The 8,971-nt window shown below is 36.8% G+C and overlaps 1 long non-coding RNA gene across 1 annotated transcript; it reads right to left on the reverse strand.

Annotated features, from left to right (window-relative positions):
• Positions 1–222: 222 nt before the first annotated feature.
• LOC129530400 (uncharacterized) lies at positions 223–8,716 on the reverse strand. The gene is made up of 3 exons (XR_008675799.1): positions 8,615–8,716; positions 5,731–5,847; positions 223–277 (listed from the first exon to the last, which is right to left on the reverse strand). It is a non-coding gene; the product is annotated as an uncharacterized lncRNA (long non-coding RNA).
• Between the last annotated feature and the right edge of the window lie 255 nt (positions 8,717–8,971).

Genomic DNA, 8,971 nt, shown 5'->3' on the forward strand with positions numbered 1-8,971 from the left:
GAACATATTTTAAATGGAGACTAAGCTAAAAACCTACAAATTTTACTTTAAAAATACCTTCTTAACTAATACAGCTCTATAGCTAAATATTGGATCACTTCTGTGTATATGAGATAAAGCAGAAATATACAAGGAGGAATTCAATGAGGAAGACAGTAAATTGTCAAGTTCAAACCTGATTCAAAGTGAATTTGTCACTGCTGGGAAACAACACAACCGTAGTGTGCATAGAGTTTTCTTCATCATCCTTATTTGATGAAATATCTGCAGTAGACACCTATAAAAAGCAAAATACACAAAATACAAAGTTATATTTTTCACTTGTTTTACACTTAACTGGAAAGCTTCAGAAAATTCATAATCAAAACATATATTTTTGCTAAGGTCTAGAATAACAATTCCAAATATTAATGCTAAGATACTACAGTAAAATGGAGTCATGACATTTTATTATTCAATTCATTCTCTCTTTAGAGGTAGAATTCCTTTAGACCAAGAAGTAATGAGAAAATATAATAAACCTGTCTTAGTAAGACTTGATTATGCAGAATTCTAATCAAGAAACTATAAATGATAATATTATAAGTATGTACACACACAAATCTATCACTATTTTAATGACACACACTTGGGATCTGCAATGTAGTTAGTCTGAACTGAGAAGTCCTGCAAACATAAAATACAGCACATAATTACATATTACATGTTGAAATGGTAATATTTTAGATATATCGGTCAAAATGGAAGGCATTAAAATTAATTTCGCCTGTTCACTATAACCTTTATTTTGTTTCGAGATGAGTTTCACTCTTGTTGCCCAGGCTGGAGTGTAATGGCGCGATCTCGGCTCGTTGCAACCTCTGCCTCCTGGTTCAAGCTGTTCTCCCTGCCTCAGCCTCCCAAGTAGCTGGGATTGCAGTTGTCCACCACCATGCCCAGCTAATTTCTGTATTTTTAGTAGAGACGGGGTTTCACCATATTGGTCAGGCTGGTCTCTTAACTCCTGACCTCAAATGATCCACTGCACTCAGCTCACTGTAACTTTTCAATGTGGCTACTAGGAAGTTTTAAATTGCACATGTGGTTCTCATTATATTTCTATTAGCACCGCTTTAGAATATTATTTTTAATAACATCCAAATTTCAGTATCAGCCAAATGATTATCAACCAATATTGTTCAGTCTGGACTTAGTTCTATTTGACTAAATCAACTAAGTACCCACTGGTTTGTTAATAATTTCTAGAGTGATTATGAAACAAAATAAAGCTCTGAACTAGAAGTTGTAGAAAGAAGACAAGGAGGACACTGCCAAAATCATAAAATACAATCCTGTTTCTTTAAAAAGCTTATAACCTAAGCCTGGAAAGACAGAGTTGAAACACAACAGGTTATGTTCAAGGTCAAAACATAAAACAACTGAATTACTTTTCTTGAGGAACAACTGAAAGAAGATTAACCAGCTGGGTGTGGTGGCTCATGCCTATAATCTTAGCACTGTGGGAGGCTGAAGTGGGTGGATTGCTTGAGCTCAGGAGTTGGAGACCAGCCTGGGCAACATGGTGAAATACTGTCTCTACCAAAAATACAAAAAACAGCCGAGCGTGGTGGCACATGCCTGTAGTCTCAGCTACTCAGGAGGCTGAGGCAGGAGAATCACTTGAACCCAGGAAGCAGAGGTTACAGTGAGCCAAGATTATGCCACTGCACTCCAGCCTGGGTGACAGAGTGAGACCGTGTCTCCAAAAAAAAAAAAAAAAAAAAAAAAAGAGGAAGGAAGGAAGGTTGGTTGGTTAACTAAATAGAAGGACTACATCTCAGTATTTTTCAATACAAATACATTTAAAAGCAGTTTTTTTTTTGTTTTTTTGTTTGTTTGTTTTTGAGATGGAGTCTTGCTATGTCACCCAGGCTGGAGTGCAGTGGCACAATCTCAGCTCACTGCAAGCTCTGTCTCCCAGGTTCACGGCATTCTCCTGCCTCAGCCTCCTGAGTAGCTGGGACTACAGGTGCCTGCCACCATGCCCGGCTAATTTTTTGTATTTTTAGTAGAGATGGGGTTTCACCATGTTAGCCAGGATGGTCTCGATCTCCAGACCTCATGATCCACCCACCTCAGCCTCCCAAAGTGCTGGGATTACAGGCATGAGCCACCGTGTCCAGCCTAAAAGCAGTTTTAATGGATAGTACTAATGCTTTATAAGAGCAATTTATAGTCATATGAACCCTAATGACTACAAGTGTTAATAATGCCAATATTCATCATTAGGGAGTAAGTAAAGCCGTGACAAATCCAAACATTAGAAAATTATGCAACATTTTAAAAGTAGGGAGGTAGAAACTTGTATAGACTGCCATGAAAGAAATTACAAAAGACGTTGTTGAGTGAAAAAATAAATTGCAGAACAGTATTTGAGGTATAGCACTATAATATAAAAACCTGCAAAGTCATTACATGTAGTCTATGGGCACATATAATAGGTTGAATCATAAGAAATTGCTGCTTTTCATCAGTTCAGAAATAATATTGGCAATTTCATATGGATCAACCTAATATATAAATATACCAAACTGGTAACAGGGAAATAAGGAGGACTGAGGAGTTAGTAATGGTAAATTATGATCTACCTATAGCGCTTTAATTTTTTTAATAGAGAAAATGTATTGATGTGTTATATGCATAGCATTAACAAAATTAGCTTTCTAAGATTTTAGAGAATCATCCAAGATGATTCACAGAAGTAGAATCATCATCATCAGTAAGAAATTAAGTGACTACTAAAAGTAATCATTAATTCAGTCATAGGACTAATGATGCATTGACAAGACTATTGAGATATATAATTAGGGAAATGGCTAAAATAGAGATAAAGTATCTATTTCTACCTCCCAACTACTAACAGAAAATTCAACACATTATACACACTGAGCAGCTCAAAGAAATTGTAAAGATCCATTATTATTTTTAAAAGGAAATTTAACCAGTGGATGCTTTCACTGAAAATGATAAACAATATATTCCCAGTATAAACCAGAAACAAAGTCTGCAGTAGAAAACTGCAATGTCCCTAGATTCAAGTGGGGGTGGGGAGTCATTTAAATAATAAGTGCAGAAAAAAACAAAATATTTTAAAATAATTGTCCATGCAAGAAAGAAAACAGTATCATCTAGCTTGAAGACCCACTGTTTTTATTTTATAATTTATTTCATGACCTTTAGACTGCTAGAAAAATAAAACCTAACTTGAGGGCAAAGGTAATCTTTGAGAAAATATGTGCTATTGTTGCCTGCATAGATAATAGTGTGATTTATCCAGAAGGTGATAGAAATTTCATTTTCCTGGACCACAGATATAAGCCAAGGAGAATAGAAAGCTCTGACCTAAACTTCACAAGTGTCCCTTCCAAGCAGGGACACGTAAGAGTAAACAAAAAAAGAAGATCAAATTAAACTCAAAGTGAGAAGATAGGAAAAAATAAAGATGAGAATATAAATCAATAAAACAGAAAGAGGAAAGAAAACAGAGAAAAGTCCATGAAAACAAAGGCTGACTCAAGAAGATCAATAAGATTGATAAATCTCTAGCCAGACTGATCAGGAAAAAAATAAGACAAGATACAAATTATTAGTATCAAGAATGGGGAAGGTGAAATCACTACAGATTCTACAGGTATTAAAATAATAAGAAACATTATGATCAACTCCATTCCTTTAATTTGTCAAGATAGACAAAATGAACAAATTTCTTGAAAGGTGCAAATTTATGCAAGAAGAGACAGATAACCTAAATAGGTACCTATTAAAGAAATACAATTTGTTGTTAAAAACTGTCCCACAGGCTGGGCACCGGTGGCTCATCCAGTAATCCCAGCACTTTGGGAGATGGATCACCTGAGGTCAGGAGTTCGAGACCAGCCTGGCCAACATGGCGAAACCCCATCTCTACCCAAAACACAAAAATTAGCTAGGCATGTTGGTGCATGCCAGTAATCCCAGCTACTCAGAAGGCTGAGGCAGGAGAATTGCTTGAACCTGGGAGGTGGAGTCTGTAGTGAGCAGAGATCACGCCACTGCACTCCAGCCTGGGCATGGTGGGTCACGCCTGTAATCCCAACACTTTGGGAGGCCAAGGCAGGTGGATCACCTGAGGTCAGGAGTTCGAGACCAGCCTGGCCAACATGGTGAACCGGGGGGCTGAGGCAGGGGAATCACTTGAACCTGGGAGGCAGTGGTTGCATGAGCTGAGATTGTGCCATTGCACTCCAGCCTGGGCAACAAGAGCGAAACTCCATCTCAAAAGAAAGAAAGAAAAAAAAGAGAAAACACAACAAAAACCCCCCACAAAGAAAATTTCAGGCCAAGATGCTTTCACTAATAAATTCATGTATAATATAAGAAGATACATTTCCACTACTACACAACTTTTCCAGAAAACTGAAGATGAGAATATACTTTCTGATTCATTCTATGAAGCTGGAGTTATGCTGATACCAAAACCAGATGAAGACATTACAAGAATGTAAGACTACAGGCTGGGGCATGGTGACTCACGCCTGTAATCCCAGCATTTTGGGAAGCCAAGGTGGGAAAATTGCTTGAGCTCAGAAGTTCGAGACCAGCCTGGATAACATAGTGAGATGCTGTCTCTGTTAAAAATTTTTAAAAAGTAGTTGGGTGTGTTGGCACACAGCTATGGTCCCAGCTACTTGGGAGACAGAGGTGGGAGGTCAAAGCTGGAGTGAGCTATGATCGCACCACTGCACTCCAGCCAGGAATTAGAAAGAGAACCTGTCTCAGAAAAAAAAAAAGAAGAAGAAGAAAAAAAGTGCACAGGTCTACAACTGTGGTGCATCCACAGTTTTATTAATACTCAGCAAGAAAAGGGAGTACACTGTTAACAAGTACAACAGCATAGATGAATCTCCAAATAATTGTGCTGAAATAAATCAGTCCAAAAAGCATACAGTTCTGTACGATTCCACTTATATACAACTCTAGAAAGTGCAAACTAATCTTGGGGACAAGGACGGATGGCAGGGGGAATGCAGAAAATTACAGAGGGACATGAAGAAACGTTGGGAGATGAATATATTCACTATCATGATTGTGGTGTCGTTTTCAAGGGTGTATATGTATATATCAAAGCTTATGGAATTGTACATGTCAAATATAGCTTATATCAATTATACCTCAATAAGCCTGGTTTGAAAATTTTTCTTTTTGAAAAAAGGATGAGAATCTAAGCTTCCTTATTCCTGGTTTAGTAGTAAACTTGAACAATTTCACCTGTCTCCTATACTTAAAATGACATTTCAGAATTTTATAAACAGGATTTTAATAAATAGCAAAGTTATTACATAAAATATTTGCTAGTAGTTAGCAAATATATTTGTAATACACATATAAATAAAGCCTCATAACATGATAGTAAGCAAATATCAATCTTAAAATTTTTTAAATTAAAGAGCAACTATATTACATACTGACTTTTTAGAGAGGGTTGGCATAGAAAGATAAGGAGTCAAAGAGGAAGGTAAGAAAAGAGAAAGGATGAGAAAGTAAATATACAAGAAAACGTAACCAGAGGCTCAAAAAAAAAAAGCAAAGTAGGACAGTAAAATAAACATTTTGACCTATTTATATGACTCTTAAGTTCAAAATAACTTCTATGAGATTTTCATCATTAACTGACATTTAGATTAGAGAAAATATACATGAAGCAAGCCTCACCCCAGGCAATACAACAGCTCCGATTCCACTTTTCAGCTTTGACCTGCCTCGGCCACCTCGCCCCGACAGTCCTGCACCTCGAGGTCTCCGCTTTCCTGGAAATCCAGACCCACGGCCCTATGTAATAGATTAGGAAAAGTCAACATTCTGTGACAGCCCAAAATAATTTTTAAATCCAAATGCCACTGAGATAAAACATTTTATTAAATGTTATACAAACACTTCTTTAGATAAGTATTAAGAGACCTGGCTTATTATTTTTATCTTTAAAAGTATACTCCACAACTTAAAAATCTAAATATAAAATGCTTACAACCTTAGAGTCATACTTTCGGGCTGTCACTGTGAACGCTATCAGCAAGCCTTTGCATGATTTTTCTCTTTCCCACTCCTACATTCTCGGTGACGACAACAACTATAGCCTTATCCAGATATTTCGAAGTGCAACAAGTTGTATTCAATATAGAGTAAGGATAAGGAAGAACTCTCTCATTAACTGGTCTCGCGGTGATTACAGTAATAGCTAACATCTGTTGAGTACTTACTATGTACTAATCTAAGTATTTTTTACTCTCAACAATCCCATATAGTAGGTTTTATTATCCTCATTTGAGATGAGTGTGCTGAGGAATAAAAGGGTTAAGTAACTTGTCCAAGGTCGCTTAGCTAGCAAGTCTGGCTCCAGCGTCCCTGGGTTGGAAGCATATTCTGTACTGCTACATCAGCATGAAAGTTCATTTTTGCTAGTGTGTAACAGTATTCTTCCTGTCATTAAAATTAAGTCAGTTTCCTTCACTATTCAACAGCTCTCTTATGAACTCAACATTTCTACCTCATTCACCATTGTATTTAGAGGAAAATTTATTATTATTGTTATTACTTTTATTTTTGAGACAAGAACTTTCTTCGTCACTCAGGTTGGAGTGCAGTGGTGTGATCACAGCTCACTGCAGCCTAGAACCCTTGGGCTTAAGTGATCCTCCTGCTTCTGCCTCCCAAAGTGCCAGGATTACAGGAGTAAGCCAAAGCGTCCAGCCAGGAAAAATTATTTGAGGATTACAGGAAAGCTGACAAAAGGCTTTGTGAAAGCTTTGCTTTAAATAATCTGAATAATAAATACTTGAAATGGAAATAATTTATCTGACTTCTTACACAAGAAATAAACCTATTGGAAAATGTGTTAAATTCCCTGATAATTTCAGACATTAAGTACCAGAGTATGGTGTTCCCTGCCCCCTCACCCTTGTTTGTACTAATTAATTACTCCTTGAAAAAACCTGGCACCTACCTAAGTAGATGAATTATGTATATTTAAAATTATCCAGATGCTCAGGAAAATACTTAGGTGTTTCCCTCACCATAAGTTAAATAATATGTCATATCTTCAACTGATGTCCCTATCATAGTTTGAAATGAACTTATTCCCTATTTAGCAGAATGGTTTCCAAGTCAAAAATTGATGGTGATACTGTAAGCATAAAATAGAAACACATGGACAAAAGGAATGGGAGGAATGGCTTTTTTCCCTTTGGATGTAATAAATACAGCCAGCTCCCAGCTTCAAACTGCCACTCCTGTCTTCTCTTACCCTGCTCTCCTTGAGATCCCTTTTGAGAAGTGCATCAGCTTCTTTGCACAACAGATGGTTGGGGTCAGGTTAGTTTTTTGGGTTTTTTGTTTGTTTGCTTGTTTTTGAGATGGAGTCTCGCTTCTTTGCCCAGGCTGGAGTGCAATGGTGTGATCTTGGCTCACTGCAACCTCCGTCTCCTGGGTTCAAGCTATTCTCCTGCCTCAGCCTCCCCAGCAGCTGAGATTACAGGCACATGCCACCATGCACAGCTAAATCTCTTTGTATTTTTAGTAGAGACGGGGTTTCACCACGTTGGCCAGGTTGGCCTCGAACTCCTGACCTCCAGTGATCTGCCCCCTCAGCCTCTCAAAGTGCTGGGATTACAGGCGTGAGCCACTGCACCCGGCCGAGTTTGTTTTGTTATTAAATTGGTATAAAAGATTTTTGAAAAATTAAGTCAGCGATTAAAAATCAAGACTACAGTAGTCTCTCAATTTATTTTCTCAAACATGAAATGCTGACCCAGAAAAAAAGTAAGTACAAATTGGTGGTCTATATTATCAAACTGTCAAATGAGGTATATTTATACCTCAATATCTTGGATGATATCATGGGGAGGTAGGGAGGTTAAAAAAAAATAGTTCTTCCAGTCATGAAAGAAAATAAAGTATAACCTAGAATTCCTTAAAATCCTTGATTAGTCTGAATTAAACAGCCATATTCCAGAATATTAAATATAGAATATGAAGAAAAACTGTCATCTCCAGTCAATGAAGTATTTTAACTTTTGAGTTAATACTTTTTCAAATTAATTTTTTTCTCTTCAAAATGCATCACACTACTTAACTCACTTCAAGGACTGGCAGAGCCATCAACCAATGTCATGGGGGAAAAAGCCTTGTCATTTTAAGGTATTAAACAGACAATGAAATCTGCCACAATTTTGGTATTTCTTCTCCATGAGAACATAATAAATTAATGGAGTTTTTTCTTCTGCTTTTTTCTAAGTAACAAAGTTTTATGATATCATGAATGAAAAGGTCCTTAATTACCTTTTGGTCTACATGTCAAGGACTTCTCCCTCATAAAACCAGTAGTAATCACAACAAAAGGAATTAACCATAAAAAGAGGTATTAAAAATGTATACTTGATTTTTAAATGCAAGCATATTATTTCTTTACATTACAATTTTTAGATTTAAATAGTGTTTCTGGAAGCTCAATCTAGAAAAGAAAGATTTAATTCTTAACACCCAGTAGGGCAAAACAAATCAGACAGAAATGATATATGAATGTAAATGCAATTTTATTTACCACTTTGATGCTCCAAATGGCACTGCCAGGAAGCTGCCTGGGTTTAAAAATTTCCCGACCTTCTGAAATGTCTGGGGACCAGGAAGGTGGGCTCACTGTATTTTGGGCACCCCAAGCCTCCTAGGATATGGCAGTTGAGAAAATAGATGTGTAAAACTCAGCAACATAAAAGGTCAAAGCCAGCAACTAAGGAATTTTAGAACAGCAAAAACAAATGCAAACGTATGGAAATTTAGTACAAATTGCTTCAAGGAAGGCAAAATAAGCTAATCACTAACAGTGATTTAAACATTTAAGTATAACTTAAATAACTTAAATGTTTGCTGCTACAGAGACATCACTACAATGAAACTTTAA

The sequence above is a fragment of the Gorilla gorilla genome, chromosome Y, assembly GCF_029281585.2.
Source record: "Gorilla gorilla gorilla isolate KB3781 chromosome Y, NHGRI_mGorGor1-v2.1_pri, whole genome shotgun sequence".
Taxonomy (NCBI): Eukaryota; Metazoa; Chordata; class Mammalia; order Primates; family Hominidae; genus Gorilla; species Gorilla gorilla.